Source organism: Dromaius novaehollandiae, chromosome 7 (genome assembly GCF_036370855.1).
Source record: "Dromaius novaehollandiae isolate bDroNov1 chromosome 7, bDroNov1.hap1, whole genome shotgun sequence".
In the NCBI taxonomy this organism is placed as follows: domain Eukaryota; kingdom Metazoa; phylum Chordata; class Aves; order Casuariiformes; family Dromaiidae; genus Dromaius; species Dromaius novaehollandiae.
Genome location: NC_088104.1, coordinates 39,158,092 through 39,176,994, shown reverse-complemented (window position 1 = coordinate 39,176,994; position 18,903 = coordinate 39,158,092). Strand labels below are relative to the sequence as shown.

At 45.3% G+C, this 18,903-nt stretch overlaps 1 long non-coding RNA gene across 1 annotated transcript; it reads left to right on the top strand.

Moving 5' to 3' along the window:
- Nucleotides 1-914: 914 nt before the first annotated feature.
- LOC135328887 (uncharacterized) lies at nucleotides 915-4,239 on the top strand. Its single transcript, XR_010390048.1, has 2 exons — nucleotides 915-1,079; nucleotides 2,811-4,239. It is a non-coding gene; the product is annotated as an uncharacterized LOC135328887 (long non-coding RNA).
- The last annotated feature ends 14,664 nt before the right edge of the window (nucleotides 4,240-18,903 follow it).

The window sequence follows — 18,903 nt, the reverse complement described above, 5'->3', positions numbered from 1 at the left end:
CCAGCTTAAAACTGCAGGCGCTTTTGGGCAGGGTCACGCTTTGCTTGCACTGGACTTAGCAGAGAGGTGGCACTGAGTAAACAGTCATACGAAAAACAGCAACTGTTGGCTGGTTACCAGGCCTAAACAGCACATCCAGGTTCCACACAGCACGCTCTTCTCCTCCATACGTGAAAACACTGTAATGTTTGTATTATGTAGTTGCAGTAATGGATGGTTCAATAATCATTCATTAACTGAAACACTCACGTCTAACAGCAGCTCAGCCGCTCAGCCCTGCACCTTCAGAAACTCTAAAGCGATGATTAAAAAACCCCAAACCCTCAGAAATGTCAGAGTCCGGGAATCCCTTTGTTTTAAATGAAACCAAGGACTGAGCATTTCAGGGAAATGCTCAGCTTGTTCTGAATGCCTGCTTAAATCAAATGCAGATACGCTCTCTTCTTTCTGCAGGGCCACGCGCCTGCTCAGAGGCAGGGGAAGGAGCATTGCAACAAAAGCGTATGCACATCTCCACGTAAAACAACCCCCCACCCAGGTCAGCGATCAGTTGGGTATCCCAGGGGATTAGGAGATATTTTAACAATGCTGCAGTTTGTTGGAAGAGAAAGAAGGGGAGGAACTGGAGAAGGCATGGGGGATAGAAAGAGGAGCACAGATTTTTCATTATAAGGATGACATTTACAAATACCATTCCCTTTGGGTGAGGTTACATTTAGGCGAGTCAGCTCAGACAATATTAAAACTGAGATGAGGGTTTATTTCTGAAGTGCTTTTCTTCTGAGGAACCTGAGCCGCTCTCAGAGAAGCATGAATTAAGCCTCACAGTAGCAGCATGCATGAAGCAATGATTATTCTCCATTTAGTAGCTGGGGGATAGAAATGCGAAGAGGTCACGTGGGTGGTTCAAGGGTGTACAGGAAGTCTGTGGCACCGCACAGAAATAGACTCCAGACCTCTTGACTCCTACCCTTGTGTTTTAACCACAAGCTCATCCTTCTTCCCTTAAATATTCAAGAACTTGAAAGCCACGCAGCATCAACACGTCAAAGATCTGAGCGATGCTTGCCTTAGATTTTGTAAGTATGCACCTAAAATAGTATATGCATAGACAGGAAAAGATAATTACCTGGGGCGTTAAATGGTAAGTGTCGTATAAACGGCAAATTATTTTTCCTCCTTGAAGTGCTGCTGGAGTACGACTGCCTGAGCTCATTCTTGTTCTCTGTCGGGAAAGGATTTTAGGAAACGGAGTGGGGAGAGGACGCTGCTAGTACGTGTTTCCTGACCTGGACCTTCCTTACTTCAGTCTGTGAGGTATTTTCAAGAGGAACAACACATACGCATGAGTGCTCTGCTCCCTGAGAAAGATTAGGCTACAAGGAGAACGCAGGAACCAGAGATGAGCTTTTTTACCTCTAGAAAAAGCCTCTCCAGGGTTTAAAAACAGCTGTTAAATTATTACAGAAAGAAACAACAAATAAGCCTGGAAAGACTGTTGTTGATTAGCATGTTTGAAGGGAGGCAGGGCAGCAAAGATCATCTTTTTGGAAGTGTAATTCTGCAGCGCTGAATGGCAAAGGCTACTGTAAAGAGACCCACTTTTTACTTTTCAGCTCTAGTATTTAAGTTCTTTGTTTGTTTGAATGTGTATGTGTCCCGGGTCCCGATTTTTGGCCTCATGGTGTTATAGTGATACTTTAAAATACGCATAGCAGATCCCTGTAAACTGCCCGGCTCCCTTCGTGGGCAGCCTTTTGCATCCAATAAGCGAAGCAGCAAATTAAACAAGACGACAGCATTTCAAAAGTGGTGCTTGAACTCGGAGAGACGCAGAAAGCAGCTCCTTTCTGGCAGGTCCCCGGAGCTGGGAGAGCTGCTCTTCACGCTGGGGTAGAGCCAGACCTGCTTTTCGCCTCATTCCCAAGGCAGGGACAGGCGTGGGGGTCCAGTCCGGGCGTACGATCTGGACGACAGCCTTCTCCTTCCCCATGCACACCAGGGAAGCAGTCCCTGCCTTTGCCTGCGCGTACGAGCCACGAGGGAGGGACCCACAGCGGTGAAGGCGAGAGAACCAGCATGAGACCAGCTCCCAGAACAGCCGTGTCCATGACTCATCTTCCCAGAGCTGAATTAGCACCCTCCATTAAACCATTTCTTGTTATTATTACTGCATTTATTTTGCTTCGTTGGGGTTTTCCAGTTGGACAGGAACACAGTGGCTAAGGATTTGCTGGGGGCTGGGTTAGATTCATTTCCAAATCAGAACTAATTTACGCTAAGCAGACGGGCTATTGAGGATAATTTATATAAAAGGGAAAATGCACAGCCAGCTCTATTCAGACAGCAGCCAACAAACTTAAGACTCAGAGATCCTCGACTTCTGAAATTTTGGCCTTTTCCCAAAACGCAGTCCTGAGACCACACTGCGTGTGATTTGAGGGCCGTACCCCAGTTGTGCTTATTCTGTGGGCTGTGGGTTAGAAAATAACGCCTTTCACTGCTCCCAGCTCGTACCTTCCAGCTTGATGCTTATTTAGTTTGGCAAGCAGATAAACATGCAGGCTTGGGCCCCTTGCAGTCTAATGGCAACACAAATTACTGGGTCTGCTACTAAGATTTTACAGGAAACTGACAGAGGTGATTCGCAGGGAGAAGTAACCTGTCCGGATGAAATAAATGTTGAGTTGCATCTTTGTTTAAAACTCATCATGAACCTGAGACAAACTTTTTGTCAGTGTTATCTGTTCTTAATTAGGAGAGCACAGTGCAGCTTTTCTAAGCAGTGTGTGTTTACCTCTGCCTTACAGATAAAATCATGTGCTTCCAAAATGGACCAGGATTTCACAAACCTGAACTGACAGTAAGAGAGACCGAGGACGTACAAGCAATGGTCTGTGCCCACGGCGTTGAAGGATGTGCGCCTTTCTGCTGTGGGGCTGTGACTCACGTCCCCGAGGTGCCGAACACCCAAAGAGACTCTTGCTGCATGGGTCTGCACTCACACCCAGCGAACGATGGTATCGGTATACTCAGAGCTAGCATCCAATGGCGAGAAAAGGTCACACCGTATCTGATTCAGAACGGGTACAAAATAGTACCTTGAAGATCCCCGCGGCACTCAGCAGCCGAGGGCTGAGTAAGTGCAACACAGCAGAACTCAGTCAGCCACCAAGCCCGCTGCAGGGTACTGCTGCTGCCTGGTGCCGTACCAAAACCAGAGCGCAGCGACCACTGCACGCGGGATGCTTATTTTTTGCTTTAGCAGCACAATCCCATTCTTTGAAAGAGATATGATGAACTAACTCAGTAGGTAAAAGCCAGTGAATGATACTTCATTTATGCGTTGCACATCTAACAACCATTTTCATTGCATTAGTCGCCCAGAAAAAGCTCTCCCTGAATACTGCGCCCATGGAATAACTGTTTCCAGAAGCTGCAGAATAGCTGCACTACATCTACTACCTACAGTTATCTTGGTGCATCCTAGTACTTGTACTGTCACGGCGCCTAGGTGAGCAGGCACACATTGCGGTCCTCTGGCCTGGCCAGCTCTTGATGCAGAAATATCCTTGCCCTGAAGAGTTGCAAGAAATTCAAGAAAACAGAGTGAAAAAGACCACCGAAACACCGAGGCTTTCAGGCCCAGCTCCTCAGCCATGTCTAGACAGCGGACGGATGGGAAGCCGAGGCAGATGGCACCTGCCCGGGCTTCACCTTTCTGGAAGACAGAGCGAGCGCCAGAGCCGTGAGCCAGGCCCAGACTCCCTGTCTGGTACCACAAGCCTAACCCGATGCTGCGGCCGCCTGACAGTCGCTTACGACCGAGTGACACAGCAGTGTTTTCCTCCGTTACCATGGCGTCCTGCAAACGACTCCAACACACTAGCCAGAAATTAAGTGGGCAAACCTCTCGAAGTTCGGTGGTTTGGATAAACATCTGCAACGATCTGGCTGGACTTGGGGACAGGCTGGCCTTGTTTTGGCACTCCTTTGCAAAAGAAACCACAAAAATTAGTAGAGACGCACCCCTCTTCTAAGGGCATCTGCTAAGTCTAGAGGAAAGGGTGTGAGGCAGTAAGATCTACAGCAAGAAAAGGAGAGAGGGGAGGGAGGAGCTGAGGAAAGTGCCCCATGGGAGGGTACCTTGTACAGTGCAGAAAGGTAGAAGGGATTAGGAAAGGGAGAAATGAATGCAGGAGATCAGAGAGAGAGGGAGGTGATCTTTACACCACAAAGGAGAATTCCTCTTTCAAGGAGATCAGGATGTATATTATATCGTAGATGACAACTGCAATGCCCTATGTATCATGTGTGATCATGCAATCTTGGGCATCTTTCCAGTGGACCTCTTGGAGGGCATCTCCATTCTCTAGAGCACTTGCCAACTCTGTGCCTATGGTCTTGCAGAAGATCAGGTTCTCCCAAAAGTTATTACCAGCTCCCACAGGAACAGGGACCTGCTGGCTGCAATCTGAATACATTAGCAATCTTCAGTCTGGGCAAAACTTAGGAGTCCATTTAGGAGGCCACTACGGGTAGAAAAAAGCAGCATGAACTCTGCTAGAACATTAAATCATAAATAGCTGGAATTATCAGGCTTTCCCAAGGCTACTCTGATCTCTCTTCCTAAAGCTTCCTATCATGCATTATGTGAGAGTTTAAATCAGCCTCATAGGTTGAGCTGAACTTTTTTTTCTGACTAAGCACTGCATATAATGATGAGATGTAAATGGCTCAGGGAGTGCCTCCCTTTTCAGCATGAAGTGCTGTTGGGAAGAAGCGCTGGTGCTCGCTGCGCTGGTGGGGCAGCTGGCCAGCTCCTCTCTCGGGTACCGCGGCTGCCCGTGGCGGAGCGAGGCTAATGCATTGCCAGAACGCCTTTCATCCGCCTGCTTCCACTCTTGCACACACGTCCCAGTTTCAGCTGGGGCTGCAAGCAGAAGTAAACCAAAATACTGCAGCAACAGCTGTTTTCCTGGACTTTATGGCACTGAAACCCAAGAATACTGGAAATTTTCAAATAAAGCTTTTTCCCATAAGACAAACTTCCAGATGCATGAACCCAAGTGTTTGTGAACAAGGACTGCTTGGCTAATAAGCTTGTCCTTTTGATGTCTGCCCCTTGCCACTTCATTTATAATAAATATGTAATAGCTCACTGAATACCACAGTAACTCATGAGAACACTAGTGTGTGATTTGGTGGTAAAGACGTGTATGATTTCACTGGAGGGCCACCATCAACCTGACTCAGCATAGCAGGCTTTCCTTCCCTGGATAGACTATTCTTGAATAAAAACTCCCCAAACTGAAAGCAGGCCTTAGTAAAAGCTTTCATGAGTTTGATATGCCAGTGGGCAAGTGCTATGTTGCTCAGAGTTGTGTGAGATGTGTAGCACGTTAATGTTAACAGCCAGTCAAGGAACCTCCGTTTACGTGAGGCACCTCAAAGAAAACCAGGGCCTTGTTCCATAGGTGTCCGGCTGCCGTCCTCAAATACTCTCCCTACATTTAAGGTGGTGAATCAAAGACACTTTACGTATGAAAGCTTTACAAAGCTTTACAAATATTTTATCTACTCGTGATGTTTTACCTACTTTGTAATGGCTACAGAAAAACGTCGTGAGGACACCGTGATCCTGAGCGGGACCTGTATGCCCCCTAAGCTATTCAAGGTGGATGTCCATCGAGCTAGTTTTTAAAAGCCTCCAGGCTGGAGATGGAGACTGGAACATGTGCTCAGTCCACTGCTCTGCTCAAGCACCCTTGCCTTCAGAAAGCTTTTCCTAATGCCCAGTTCTCATTTTCGACAGTCCAACCCCAGCTCTATTTGCCTTGCCTACCACAAACAAGGAGCACACGCCATTTCCTTCCTCTTTGCAGCAGCCTTCTGTGTATTCAAAGACTGTGATGTCTCCACTCAGTCAGCTCTTCCCTCAGTAAACACACGTCCTTCAGTCTTTTCTCTTTTAGCGATTCTTATTGCTCTCCCCTCACCTCCTTCCAGCTGGGTACTGCTTTCTGGTTATACAGGGCCCTGACCACCACTGGCTGCTCTAGCCAAGGCACTACCAATGCTGAGCCAAGAGGAAAGATGATTTCATATAATGTTCAGTCCATCCTCCGAGTTTGTGCAGTGTGGCGATTGTCTTTTGCAGGACATCAGTGACTCACATTTAGCCTGTGATCCATGAAACTGTCCCAGATCACCCTTTTTTCCCCCCTCGCAGAGCCACTGTCTAACCCATTGATCCTCACTGCATACTCGTGCTGCAGATTGCTCCCGCAGAGGTGTTGAACCTGTACCTTGCATTTTTGTGTAAGACCAGTTCTAGAGTTTGTTCAGAGTTTTTACAATACTAATCCTATCCACCACCATGCTTGCAGTCCCTCCCACCCAGACCTGTGTGGAGATTTAAAAAGCAGACTCTCCGCATCATCTATATGATTAACGAAAACACTGAACAGTGCCGGGCCAGGCCAGACTGCTGAGGAACCCAGTTTATCTTTCTACTGTGACAGTGAACTACTGAGAATGGTTTCCAATCAGTCTGATACCCACTTTTTAGTAGTTTCACCTGGCCCGTGTTTCTCTTGCTTGCTAACATAAAACTCTGCCAAGAGCCTTAGGAAGATCAAGATATATGGCATTTACTGCTTCTCCCTGCCAACACAGTAAGGATTACCTCATCAAATTATGAAATTAGATGGCTTGACATGGCCTGTTCTTCACAAAGCCATGTTGCTTTCTTCTAGATGCTTATTCATAACGGTTTGAATACTTTTTCCAGTATTTTTCTGGGAACTGAAATTAAGCTGATCGCTCTATAACACCCTGAGCCCTCTTTCTCCCCTTTTTAAAGATAAGTATTACATTTGCCCTCCTCCCTTCTTTGATATCTCATGCCTTCACCTTAAGAAAACTACAAATGGTTCTGAAATTACACCAGCTAATACTCCAAGTATGCTGGCTTACAATCCATCAAGCCGACTTGAAAACGCTTGGCTTCTTTGTGCCCTTTCCAACCCATTCTCTCCTTATTCTAGGTGCAGATCCTACTGCCTTCCTGGGGTGTCACCTGTGTTGGCGACATGCCTGCAACTGACCCCTGAAGCCCCTCTGAGACAAAAAGGGCATACCACTGTCTCAGAAACATTCCCCCTTTCTGTTCAGTAATCAGCACTTTCCCTGGGATTTTTTTCACCTTGAGTGTACCTACAGAAATGTCCCTCCTTACCCTTTAGGGACTTTTCTTATGTTACCTCATTTTTTTGCCCTTGCTTTTGTGTTTCAATCCTACATGCTAGTGCCATGGTGGTATCCTCATCCTCAGTAATCTGCTGGTTTCTTAATACGTTTCTTCTCCTTCTTAACAGCATTCCCCTTACATGTACCCAGAATAGGATCTTTCCTACAAATTCTCCGAATGTTTTGAAATATGTCTTCTTGAGGTCCATTGTCTTCATTTAGCTGTTCCCCCCTCTCCTCCCATTAGTGCCTGTAAACTCCACCAATGCATGGCAACTTCTACCTATATTCTACTTTCTCCCCTACCAACTTCAAACCTGAAAATCAACCTATAACCTGCCATACGCAGAAGATCACCATGAGAGAAGAAAAACAGACTGTAAGAGCACAGAAGGCTAGTAGAAAAATCTCTTCACGTGACAGCGATTCATGGTCTGATTAGTGAAATATCTTTGTCATCAGAGTAGGTGCCCCAGTAAGCAACATATGCTGGGATGTGCAAAGAATATTATATGTTGGTGTTTATGCAAATGCCTGAGAAAGGATGACTTCTCTTACAGCTGATGTGTTAGTGAAAGACTAGCTGGATTCAGAACCAAGCTAGCTCTCTGTCAGTCCACCACCAGAATTTGAGACCAGGGGTTTGCTGCACTGAAAACAAACCAAAACAGTCCCAGGCCAGTTGTACAGCTCCCCATAGCTGACTGAAGTGATCATGAGGTGCTTGATGCTTGAAAGCCATGAAGACCCCAGTCAGAGATTTCTACTTCATCCAAATGGTCTCTAAGCAAAAGTCGTGCTCCTGCTTTTAACTTCTCCTAGAAAGGATAGAGAGCAGCCCTTCACTTGCTGATCAGGAGATGAGGGGAAAGCAGGAAAAAGACATCAGGAGATATTCACTGTGATGTTCGAAGCTCCTGAGTATTCAGTTTTCAAAGGAAGACCATATAAGCTGGAAGCAGTTGCCCCTCTGACAAACCAGACCTTAATCACATTTATTTTTATGATTTTAATCCAAGGTCAGCATTTTACCCGGACAGCAAGGAGAGTTCTAGGCCTCCCTTTTCTTGAGCAATACTGTACAGACGTTTTCTGCCAGACTGCACTAGAGTGCAGATGCCTCTGAGGCTTTCTTATCAGCGCGTGGTATCTGATGCAAGGTGCACAGAGTGCTCTGTGAAAGTTTTCAAAAACTGGCAGCGTCTCCAGCTGCTAAAGTCTCTTGCGCTTCTAGTCCCATCAGGAGAATCAGGGTTTTCACAAATGCTACAGAGACAGATAATTATGCCAGCCCCAGATACATTTGCTCTTGCTGGGAAACATACAGCTGTCTGGATTTTCATCTGCACCCATTAAAGTGCATTTACCCAGGTACGAATCACAGCTGCCAACTGCCCACAACACAGCACAACCGTATCCTTCTGAAATTATATTCCATTTGAACACATTTTACTACTAATAGCAAAGATGTCTTTGCAAATGTACAGGACAAACTAGAGAAGGCTTGTGTGTAAGCTTCTCTGGTGAGACAGCACACTCAGAAGGCATATGGCCTTTCTGGTTTCAAGAGCCAAACCTAACATATTTTTCAGGTTCTAAAATGTCTGGATCAGAAACTGCTCAAGATGTCAGCTGGCTCCTACACTCATGACATGTGAGATGATACCCCCGGAAATTATCAGCATTCAGCCTGTGTTCATCTTACTTGAACAATAGTTGCGTCGATGGAACAACTACAAGTGAAATAACAAATCAGCAAGCTAATCTACATCCTTCCAGCATCATTTCCTAAAATGTGATGTAACCACATAAGCATACCACAGCCCATAACTTACGTGTCTCACACAAAACCTGAGCACCTGCAAACTTTAGGAAGGGTAGACAAAGCTATATTTTGCAGCTTCACATCTACTCAAGGATGCAGGCGCTCATTGCCTTGCTTTCATGTTCTGTCTGGGGCTAGGAGCAGGATAAGCTAGATATTAGAGGGGGGAAAAAAGAAAAAAAAAAAAAAGCTTTACAACATTTCTGGCCAGGATGGAATACAGTGGAAAACAAAGTGTTAAGGGACAGACTTCTCACATGGTCCGCAGTCCAGGCTTACCAGCATAGCGGGGTTCAATAGCTCAAACAACGCACTGGCATGAAATCCTGGCCCAACGAGCTCCATGGCAAACCTCCCACTGATTTAACTGGGGCCAAGATTTCAGCCTGGCCAAACTGTGTCCAAATGCTGACCCTTTTAAAAACTAGCAAATGACGGGGAGTGTTTTGTACAGGAACGTGTATGTTTTCAGACAAACCAGAACGCTTTTGTGCAAGGAGATACGTGTGGGGCAGCTTCGCTGTCAGGCCAAGGGGCGCTGGAAGCCGCTGTCCCCACTGTGGCTGAAAGGGGCTGGTCCACGCGGACCAAGTGGTGCCCTGCAGTGCAGGGGCCGAGCGGCCAAGCAGGATGCTCTGCAGAGCTGAGGATGCTGGTGCGAGAGTGGTGCTTACTGTTATTCACAGTAAGATGCAAGACCTTAAATGCTGATCAGTGACAGAAGAGGCTCCCCCGTTGTGCAGACCAACAGGGCTTGCTCTGCTTGGAAGGGCTCAGCGAGACTCGGGTTTTCTGGAACGCAGATAAAACCAGCCGCAGCGCCTGGGCCCCAGACGGCTTGTGCTCTCCTAGCCCACGACCACCGCTCTGCCCGATGGGATGATAACAAATATGCAGAGCCAGTTCGAGCGCTCCGGCGCCGTCTCCTGCTCTTGACACCTCTGCAGGTTCCCACCCTCCACAACTGATACTGGCTCAAGCGCTCCGATACCAGCTTAGGTTCAACGCAACGTTCCTGCAAAGGGAAGGAAACAGAAGGAAACGGGCCGAAGCTACCCCCGGCGACGGAGGGAAGAGCCGAGAGCACTCGCGGGAATATCAAAGTAATGGTGCCAGATGAACCTCTTTACAAAACAGCCAGGTGGAAAGGCTGAAAAAGGAGCCTTGTATTTTTCTCCTGAAACAGGTCAAAAAGAGCTAGATGCGCCATCTCCTTTCCCTTATTGCAGGACTACTAGAGATGATGCTTTGCAAATAGTTGCCCTAATACAATCAAAGATATTTAGTTCCTTTTTACAGATTTACTTCCCTCACACTGTTATCCCCTGTAGGCATTCAGAAAAAGAGGAATCTATTTTTACTAGCTGTATTAGTGCAATTTTATTAACGCAATTTCCCCAGACCCAGAGCTGGATGAATTGTTTATGCTAATAAGTGATCCATTTAATTTAGTCCATTTTTTCCTATTTGTGGCTCGACCATCAAATTGTCCCGACTTGCATGTTTGTAGAATTAATTGTAAACATTCACCAAGCAGATTATACAAACACTTTTCAATTGATGAGTTGTTTACAGACCAATGTCTTTGAACATACCCGATTTACTTTTTCCCTCAAGGGTGTGTGGCTGGCTGCCTAACTCACACACTGTGTTTTCTGACGGAGAAACGGAAACTCTTAAAACAGGAGGGTACCGATGGAAGCACATCGGCTACTGAACAAATACTAATGCCCCTGCATGACAGGCTTCCAGTGTGTGTTACAAATCATTTGCAGAATGTTTAGGCCTTGCAAATAAACTGCTAAACTATAACAGTTTAAATAAACATGACCCCTGGAAACCAGGAGTGAGATCTAATCATGAATAGTCACGAATCACTTCCTTCCAACTCCATCAGCTTCCACGCGGCTGCTTACTAATCTGCCTCTCATCCTGCAGGCTCGCTCTGCGAAAGCCCCCAACGGTCAGACGTTACATGTAATACAAAACCCATATGCAACTAATCATGGGAATGTGACTAATACTAATACTAAGTAAGGGAAATTTGACTGAATAGGCAAAATACTACATGGAGTAATTTGTTTTGTAAAAAAGCATTTAAAAATTACTTACAATTATTAGAGGAGGATGTGAATAAATGATTGTCTTTTTGATATGCCCCATGGACACTTGGGAGACTTGTGAGAATATTTCATAAAAAAAAGCGTTTGCAAGTACTACCTTAAGAGGGAGAATTAGGGCTAACGGAGTCATCAGCAAAAATCTGCTGACGCCAAAGAAAAATTACACCAGAAAACTAAGTATCTGATGTATAAAAGTAAAAGCTTAGAAGTTTAATCACGAACTCCAATTCTACCATAAAACTTTAAGAGGTTTTGGCTACGAAAAGCTACTTTAATTTTTATAAACTTGCAGACTGTTCTGAAATCAGCAAAACTTGAGTTTTGACACTGTTTTTAATAGCATCCAGGGCCTAGTGAGATATTAAAATTAGATTTTATTTTAATATCCTCTGAAAGATTATTCAGACAGCTGCAAGAGGTGATACGCAGCAGCACATCTGCAGGGTCACAACTTTGTCCGTCGGGCAAGGTGGGGTTATTGTGGTCGTCCTGTAAGAGAATCCATGCGCACGGACACAGCAGCAGCGCGAGCGAAAGGCTGCAGACCCGGCGCCCCCACCCCGACAGCCGCCGGACGGCTCGGAGATGTTTCCTGCGCAGGTCTAGCTCCTTCCTGCTTCTCGTGTGGATGGATTTTTAAACTGGCATAGGAGTCTTCTCCTTCACTTCAAGCCAGCAAGGATTCCTACCCTCTGAACCCGCCCGGGTCTTGGCGAAGGTCTGCGAGCAGCAGAGTGGCTCTTGTCAAGCTCCTGTTCTGAGGAACAGTTCGAAGGAACGGTGACATGCTGAATTACGGCAGGATTCCTTTTCCAAGGAAAATCCAACATAAAATACGTACTTATCGCAATTCCTATGAGTAAGCAGAAGCTTACCTACTGCGGTTTGAGAAAGGCTCCCCCCTGCTTTAGGCAGTTTTCACAGCTAAGACTCAGGAATTTTGGTTCCTAGTTCCTATGTGGAAATATTTAAATCTCTTCCTAATATATTTATAGCGTTTTCGTACTGTGGCCCAGCAAACATTTCCAATGTGCTATGACTCAGTACTTTTTTTTTTGCAGCAGAAATACAATGAAAGGTCTGTTTCTCATAGTGCTTTGGCAGAGAACAACTCCGTAGGCTGGTATTGGCAACACCACAGTCTAAGAATAGGGCACTTTTCAGGCAGAAAGTTGTTGAATTTGGACATAAGCTAGGTTTGCCTAGACCTAAAGAAGCCACTGTCTTCAGGGAAAGGAGTAATTTGGAAATGCTTACACTACAAGTTAGAGTTTATTAGTGTCTACCAAAATAATTATTTCCTGTGAGGGCTACTCAGAATGAAGTAATTGCAAAAAATACACTCCACTGTGCACGGCTAGGGCACCGAGCAGCCCCTCGGACGCCGCCTGCGAGCGGCAGCCACGGCACGCAGCGCTCTGGTCTGCTTTGAATTGTTCAGAAATGTGAGTAATGCTTCCTTCCACGCTTGTGCAAATGGGAAGAACAGTGAATGCACGGTGCTCCACAGTATATGCAATATGCTGATAATGCTACCACTGTATTTATAAAATGCAACATTTGGGTGAGACAGAAGTAACAAAACAATGAGGAAGCGAGAGCTAAGGCTCCCATAATCAGATACATCTTCAAAGCCTTGTAAGCCTCATCTTCTGAGCCTCAAGGGGCGGGAGCGTTTTCTCTAGCTGAGGCTCTACCAAAAATGTAGGCTACGCATATTGCTCTCTACAAATTAATGCAATGCAGACAATTCCCTTAAAACCCCAGCTACAACATTCCCTTACTAAGGGTAAAATTTGCCAAGTGACTCATGGCCTGTCTACACCGTCAGTTTGATTTGTTTCTTATTTCACTCCAGGGCCCTGGTTTCCTGATTATCCACAGTGCTCACGTGCTGCTTTTGGCTTCCCTCTGAAATAAGTCAATTAATTCTCTTTAAAAGGAACTGCTGGCACAGCTGGCAGACCAGCCAGCTCCAGGCAGGTGATATTGGATGTGTACCTCACAGGGTTGGACTCCTGCTCCCTGCGACAGTCTTTCAACACCATCCCAGAAAACCGTCCTCCTTGGCCCCCACAGGCCCTCGCACCATGCTGCAGGACCTGTGATACTCCGCGTTGCCATCAGGTGGAGGGAACACAGCCCCGGCAGACTAAAATCTTGGTATTTAGGGCGCTTTGAGGCAGAATACTACACACAACAAGTAATTCTGCCTCAGGGTCACTTGGGCAGCACCGAAGAGTCACTACTAATAATGCTGTCTAACACGGACACAGCCCGTCAGCTCCAGACTGAGCCGTAAGCTCCTGAGCCGACCTTTACCAGTTGTCCTGGTTCTCTCTCTCGCATGGTCCACCAAGACCTGTCTCATAAGCTGAGGTACCATTTGCAAAGAGAAAGACAGTCAGAAAGAAAACCCATGGGTTTGAGATGTTGCAGGCTGAGGAGAGATTTGGCCCCTCACCTTATACAGTGCAGGTGAGTGCTCTGAGCCTGGGATCTTGACTTTCTGTTTCTGAGGACATGCTCTGCAGGGCATGCAGCAGAGCTGTTCTGAACAGGCACTGGCAAAAATCAGGCACTTTTGGCCATGTGGTCGAGAAAGAAGAGATATTCAGGGATCTGTGTAACTTTTCTGGAGAAATCATAGACAACCAGATCTGGAAGGTGCTTTTTTTGCACAAAACTAAATTCTGAATTTGTGAGTTCAAGACCTCTATGTCTTAAGTACTTTGGAAGATACTGCCCCTTATTTAAAATTGCTTGTAGTGTTCCTGCTGTGCTCATTGATACCTTTTGGTTTCATCAGGGTAAGAGCTACGTACTGGGGAAAGAGATTCTCCCTCTTTTAAAAAATGAGGCATTCTGAAGTCACTCATGTTCATGACACCATTGCTTCGTTGCCATACTCTTCATGGCTTTATTGGATATTTTCCAACTTTCCCCAAACCCCTCCTCTTAGGAAGAGCAGAAGATCACTGGCCTGCCATTCACTGTAGAAACTAAATGGCTAGAGCAGGTCTCGCCAGCTGCCTGGCATCTGCTCTAAAACAGAGGCTGAGAAGAGCAAAGGGTCATTTTTCCATGCTGTGTGTGCTCTGCCAGTCCCCAGGGTCAGGTCCTCAGCTGAGGTAAACTGGCACAATTCTGTCAACATCAACAGTGATATGCGGGGTCTCACTCACCTTTTCCACCCAAGAGAAATGAGGGGCAGGCAGTGCTGTTAATAGAAATGTTTTGTCACTTCTCAGAAGAGAAGTGACCTTCCCTCCAACCTTAATCTGAAAACTCTTTTATCTGGGAACATGTAGCATATACGTACTCACCTGCAATGCCTTATTTCAGGTGTTCCTACCCAAACACATGACCTCTAATGAAGCAACAGCCATATGTCATATCACAGGCAGGTGATAGATACAGTTAATCATGCAGCTTTGAGCCATTCCCTCTCTACCCATTAATCCACCTCCTTTGAGACTTGTTCTAACACTCCAAACTAAGAATAGGTGCAGCCGGAAGAAATGGTTACCACTTTGAAACTTGGATGACATTTTAACTTAAAAAGAGCCAAGAATGTACATGTGTGAACTCCTGCCCCTTCTTTTTTTTTCCTCCAACAAATGCAAATGAACAGCTTCCAGCTATTGGCATTAAAAAATAATCAGCCTGTCAGGGAAATGTTTATTTCCTCAAATAGGGAAGGCTTCCCTCAAGCTCTCTCTCAACATTACACAGGTTTGATGGCAGCACTTAGTCCTGGATTAGTGACACATTTATGGGCTGCTATCTTGAGGGCTGGAAACAAAAATTTCACATCTTTCCAAAAAACAAAACTTCCTTTCTGCTGTGACATGCAATACTAAGCTCTGGCCCTGGCAGGTTCCTACATATCAGACTTCAGTGTAACATTTTAAGGTGCAGAAAACCAACTTAAAATTCTTTCTGAAGGAATATATTGATTTTTTCCTCTAACTGTAATGGTTGTACTCGTGGTATAAAGGCATCTGAATTCACAGAAGGAAGGGTTTGAAAAGACTCACAACACAATTAAAATTCATGAGTGCACATAATAAATGACAATGTAGAACGCAATGTAGAACTGCTTTTCTTGTCAGAAAGCAGATTAGGCCTTGGAAGCTAGATATCACAGGGCTATTAGGTATTTTTAGCTCTGCCACTAACCTGAGGTATGTCCTTGGGCATGTCTCCTCAGCTTGCTGGGACTCCATTATTCCCCACCTGCAAAATGAAGATAATCATATGTAACTTCCTCCATGAAGTGCTTCAGATGACGAGCGCTGTATAGCTCTGTCGGGTTAGCTTATTGGACAGAGTGGGTGATGAACAACATAGATAACATCCACTGCTTCCCTGGTTATGAACAATTTGTTGAACACTTTCTATCACCCTATTTCTGCATCTCCACAGCAACTAGTTAAGAGCACATTCTCCTCGTAATAAAGATTTGAAAGTATCAACCTTCCCTCTTTATCAAGTATGCATAACACTATTCCTAATAAATTATTACTTGCAGCAGCAACGGAAGAATAAAGATGTTCTAAGCCTTGCAGTCGTGAGAACGAGTGCATTTACTGGAGCCCTTGAACAACACACAAGTATACAGAACAAGCAGAATGAAGCCTACCCAGATCGCTCAGACAAGGTCTCTGTTACGACTCTTCGCGGTGGGGAAGAGAGAGGAAGATTCCCTCCGACAACTGTTACGTATGTTCTCTATGTGGATTTGCAAGATAGTCCAGGGACTGAAAAGTTAGTTGTCTAATGGAAGTTAAACAGGAATCTTAGTGACCTACTGTTTTCCCTTTAGATGGAAGTTATCAGGGATAAGTGAGTGAAAGTATCTGGTTGCAATTACTCTTCTAGCATGCACCTACACTTTTATTTGCTCGAGAACAGAGGTACGTGCTGGGAACAACTAGGGCACTATACAAGTTCCAGTGACTGAAGGAAGACTTCATTTATTTCAAGATTAGGTTCTAAACTATCCACTTGTTTGATCATAAAATTTTTGGAATCTGTTTGACTTTAAAAGCTGCATACTTGATTCACGATATGTGGGTCAGTACTTCCTGATTCTTTAGCATAAAGGCAAAGTGGCAGCCTGCTTGGGATTTCTCGGGACTATTTTAAAAATACCCAGATAATTCTTGGAGAAACCATAGTAGATCATATCAGCATTTCTCAAAAAATCAAGTAATAGCTCCTGTCAGTGCTTGCTTTTCTAAAAGTTGTCATGAAATGCTGAGATCAAGTATCTGGACTGTTATTTTATCTACATTCTGCGACAGGTAAAAAATCCCAAGCCCCTGGGGTAGATTCTTGGGTACCTCAAAAATCCATTTACTGAATTACCATTTACTTCTCTTGGACTGGGATTTTAGCCATTTTGTGATGGAAAGGAAACCTTCTCCTTCCCAAACATGCCCAAATTACATTCGCAGCTCTTTCAGTTCTCTCACAGCTCTAGCTCCACTGAAATTATAATGCTAGTCTGGATTTCCACTGCTGTGACAGCAAGCAGAGCCTGTCTGACAGAATACAGACAGACTCAACAGCTTGAAATCTGAATGGGAAATGGGGTAAGGAGAGTAGTGTATGGTGTCTGAATTAATGTCGCAGCAAAACACCATCAGGTAATGCTTGGAATATAGAAAGAGAGATACTTGCAGTGCCTGGGAGAATAATGAAGAATTAAGAGTGAGGGCATACTGGGGGACGCTCGTAGGCTTTTGTTCCTAGATAAGCTTAGCTGTGGCTTGTCCTGTGTGCAAGACCACTTACTGAAAGCTATCATATCTTCTTCCCCTACTCTCACAATAGCTTGGACAATAGAGAAAGATCGTACATGTGAAGTGACAAAGTCAAGCGTCTAAGTGATTGGAAACCAACTGTTCAAATTAGAGCAAGAGCTGCAATTTGGAGAAGGAAAGGAGCCATACCCTTGGGAACACAATGACGACTTGTGTCCTTTTAAAACACAAGAAAACCAAGTGCAGAGTTACCTGAAAAAAGTGCCCTTCGTTACTCCAGGGATCAAAGAGGAAAACAAGAGGCCAAACAACATGACAAAAGAACCTGAGCGCCTGGAGAGCACAATGCCAGGATTGCTTGTTCATCAGCAGAGCAAATAAATCATGCCTGCTTTTTTAGGGCTACAGTTTATACGTTCTCAGTGGCTCCTCTTGCCTCTCCTCTCTTTCAGCAGTCCAGTCCCTGTTTGCAAACCATGCCGTGGCCTGTCCTCACCACGAGAGAGGCACACGAGGAGCAATCAGAGATGGAAGGGCATAAATGGGTCCATGGCCAAACAGAAGAGAGGCCACGCTGTTCCCTCGTGTTTTGCCTTTCGGTGGTAGTTCCTAGAGCAGAGTCTCTTCCCACACAGCTGCAGGGACAATTAAACATTTCCCCAGTCAGCTTTCCACCTGAATGCTGCTCCTTTGCCAATATACGCCAACGAACGGCATGGCTGGAGCGCTCTCTCCTCTTCTGACATTGCCCAGTCCAGAGTATATTATACTCTGCCAATCCGGGGGCAGGGGAAGAGCGTACTCCCTGTGCACGTCCAGTCTGTATCCCAAATACTGAAGGGATCTGATGTCCAGGATACAGAAGCATGTGTATCTACAGCAGGTTTGACACACTTTGGGCACATTCAGTTATCCAAGCCAGAAGATGTGACAGCAGTGTTTTCCATCCCCAAAACAGGACAGCTCAGCGAAAAGATACTGAATTTTGCAACCGTGTTGGGGGATTCTTACCTCAAGATAAGTTGGGACCATTTCTCTGATAAGTGCAGGAACGCTCATGTGACTCAAAAAAGGTTTTAGTATTTTTATCTAGAAACCGCAAAAGTGGGCTGGGAGACAGAGAGAATCTGACTCTTTTTTCTATTTTTTTTAAGCGTGAGGAAACTCCAAGACTTTCAGGATAGCAGGAAATTTGCACCTATTATAAACGATAAGCACCTTGTTAAAATTCCCAGATTGTGGAGGGATACACCAGCTAAAGCTGCACTTAGGTTACACGGATAATTTCTGATAAAGCATGGCTTAAAGACCTCAGATACTCAGGCAAAAGGAAGAACAGTTCATTTCTCTTCAAACCTTTCTACTACAGCCCACTTTTCCTGAAAGTCTTCCTGGAAAGCACCTCTCCTTTCTTCTCAGATAAATCACAGAGTTATCTATTAAAGGCATCTATACAGTTATTTCTATGCTGGTGGCCAAAGTGAACAGGCAATAAGCAGAGTTCTTCACAGCTATAAATGCCATCAACCAGCTCGCACAATCTTGCTGTTTCAAGGGGCGAGGTGACATCAGGCTTGCAGGGAAAAGAGGAGAAAACGCTTATGCAATGAGTCAGAGAGAGTAACTTTAAATAAAAAGACCTCTAATAAAAGCACTGACTGAGAAGTGTGCTTGCTGCATGCTGCCTTTAGTTAGATGCAAACCGCATTACAGTCACGGTCATTTATAAGTCAGGATCTTTCTTAGAAAAGGGAAGGTATACTAGATCAGCTATTTCGTGCAATGTTTGGTCTGCATTTAGGTGGCAAGCTGGTGCAGAAAAATGAAAATGAACAAACCTAGGTCACCTACTGCCAAAAGGCATCGATCCCGGGGGCTGGGAAGGGGCAAAAGCAAGCCAGCACACAGCAAGCTTTCTGCTTTCACGAGTGGG